Below are 3,193 nucleotides of genomic sequence, written 5' to 3' on the forward strand. Positions count from 1 at the left end.
TCCCTGGCACAGCCTTCTTTTAGTGACATCACTCAGGTGTGTGTGTTGGACAAAGCTACAGGGCTCAGCTTCCCAGAAGGGGAGGGATGCAAACTGGATTTGTCCTGTTTCTTCTTGGGCTTTTAGGTTTTTATCTCTCTGGTTTAACCTGTCCTTTTGCTGAATCAGTGTATACCTGCCTATGCATGTATACTGTATTTATATGTATTGTATGTATAATAGAATTGTTGAAATGCAGGGCAGGGTGTTGTGAAACAGTAAAGACCTAGGTGACAAATATCTGTCAATTGAAAGGGACAACTTGCGCATGAACAGTATTTTTGTATATTTCCCTTTCCATTTACAATGCTGAATTAAACTATTTAGTAACTAAACATTATTCCTAGTATTGTCAAACGCCCATTTTTTGTGAAATCTTTAATGGGACAGTCTGGTCATTCTGCCCACTTTAATGCGTATGGCAGTGTCCCATTGACAATGCATGGAGGGATTTATTGGGTATGTATTATTTCCCCGTACCCCAGGTCCTATGATTGCAGTAGATATCTTCGACCAAACCGCCGGTCAGCATCAGTGCAGATCCCTGCAAGAGTTCCAGGGGCTCTAATTAGACCCCTTGCATGTATGCGCAGAAAGCGATCCTATTGATTTCAGTTACTGCCACTGATTGGCTTCTCAGCAGCCAAAAGTGGACAGAAAACCGGACCGCAGAGGGGAGGCACACCGCACCTGAAATTACAGCTTGTCCTAAAAGTAAGTCCATAAGAAGATATATCTTAACCATAATTAATCCGTGCTTAGGTTTTGGTAATAGATGGACCTCCTCCAGCTATCCAACCCAAGACAAAATAGTAGATATAGTGAGATAGTTACTATGTTACTCTGTGAGTGCTGGCCCACTGACAATGTCTAGATCAGGGGTGTCCAACCTGCGGCCCTCCAGCTGCTGCAGGACTACATTGCCCATAAAACTTTTTCAGCTAAGAGGCTGGCTGAGGAGTATGGGAGATGTAGTCCTGCAGCAGCTGGGGGCCGCAGGTTGGACACCCTGGGTCTAGATGATAATTGTCTAACCATCTCCGAAAGGAATGGTTTTAATAATTTGTGACGAATATAAGCTATGCTTCCCCTTCATGAGCAGGGCTATCCCTTCAGTATCTTTTAAGTTTATTCTGCTGCTTTTCTTATGTAATTAATTGAGTCGTACCTTATTTAGCTACGAGAGTAGAGTGATGTGATCACATGGTTGCCATTATGACTAAATAAATACAGCTCCAAAGGGAGGTGGCGGTGATGAGATTTCATGTTCAGTTTGTAAGAAAGACTGGGAATTTATTAGAGATGCATTGAAATTCAGTGTGTGTGTTGGGGGGGGGTAAAGATACTGTAGAAAATTAGAGAGCCGTGAATTACACGTATGTTTCACGCTTTGAGCGCAGTGCGGGAATTCTACAGACTGCTGGGAGGTACCCGCAGCATGTAGCGTCTTTATAGCTTTATATTTATAGTTTTCAGTTGCCGAGGTGGTAACTCTTAAGAGAACATTATGGAGGGTAAAAAATGTAAAAAGTCCTTCTCCAGAGACCAAAAAGGACCTCCCACGTGTAGCCAGAGGAGCAGCGCAGCTTAGCGGAACAGGCCTTGACAGAGCTAGGAGGAGGGCTCTAGGGTGTTAATGGTTGGGGATTGGTGTCAGTTTTTAGTAGGTGGGGTTTGGTGAGAGGTATAAATGGGCGGACATTTTAGATTCTGTCACATTTAATTTGAGCCACTTACCTGTTTTTGTACCACCCTCCCTCCCTGATTTTCGTTTTTTCTTTTGGCTTCGCTTGGTCACAGCAGCGGGGCTGGATTGGTTAGGTGGGGGGGTAGAATGGGGATGTTTCGGTTGGTTATGGTTGTCTGGTTGGTATGGTTGGTTCGTTTGGTAGGTTTCAAGCTGGTCTGTGGCTCAGAACCTGGGGGTGGTAGGGGTATCTCGGTATGCCCCTACTGTTGGTTTGGTATGTTAGTGGCACCTCACAGGTATGGTGAGGTTTATGTGTTATAGTTTACTTGGGGGTCATTGTCTATGTGTTGACACGTGTAATATTTGCCTAATGCATTCAAGAGGGCAATTACAATAAGAGCAAACTGTGAAAAATGCAATACATAACACATTTTTTTTTACCCATTATCATTTATTATCTAATCATTTTGGTTTGGGGAAAGGATAAAGAGAATCAATTAAAATATTATAATGGGGACCATTGTAGGTCTGTAATGATCAAATAGTAAAAGAAGGTCTGTGAAAATAGTGTGTATCTGATAAGATAATTTCCAAATTATTGGCTGGTTTTGTTCTAGAAATTTCTCTTTGTTTCCATTGGATGCAGTGTGTTGGTATGGAGGATTCGTGTCGGTCCTCTTGCTCTATGACATCAGAGATGATGTATAAAACTTGGCAGTGTGTAGCAGGTACGTTTCTACCAGTTGGACAGCTGCCTTTTGTAGTGTGTTGTTGACTGACTTCATTGAGTGATGGAGGAAGAACCTGATCTGTTTAATCAGATAAATATAGGAGAGATTGGTGCAGAATGGGAGCAGGAGATGGAACCAACGGGGAATGCGAGTAGCATGAGAGAGAATAAAGAGATGGAGATATTAAATGAGGATTTCTTCATAAATCTTTATTATAGAAACGTCATCCTCTACGGCTTGGAAGAGAAGGAGCCTCCTTATGATCCCGGCTATGAGGACGATGACGTGCACATGATGACAGTATCTGAAATAAGTCTTGAAATGGGTGCAGAATATCTTCCCGGTCAAGACATGGAGCCTCCTCGTGCGCTTACCTACCGTCCGTACGAGGATGTGCACATGGAAACACTGTCAGAAATGAGTTCCCAGCTCAGTTACCATCAATACGAGGACAATGTGTACATGAGAACCGTCTCCGAGATCAGCTCAGAAATTCCCTGCGATTTTTTATGAATAATTCAACTCCAAAAACAATAAAAAAAATTAAGAATAAAGAAGTAAATGGGGATTCAGCTCACCCGGGCTCTGCCCAAGTTTAAAGCTCTGTTTTAAGATCAAACATACATGTGCGGGAACAATATCTCCTAAAGTCAACTATTCTCACCGGCCTCCAGCTCAGGAATTCCAGCCAGCATTCCAAGCTAATGTTACTATTAATAGTCATCATTAACGT

This window comes from Spea bombifrons, chromosome 12, assembly GCF_027358695.1.
Source record: "Spea bombifrons isolate aSpeBom1 chromosome 12, aSpeBom1.2.pri, whole genome shotgun sequence".
Taxonomy (NCBI): Eukaryota; Metazoa; Chordata; class Amphibia; order Anura; family Pelobatidae; genus Spea; species Spea bombifrons.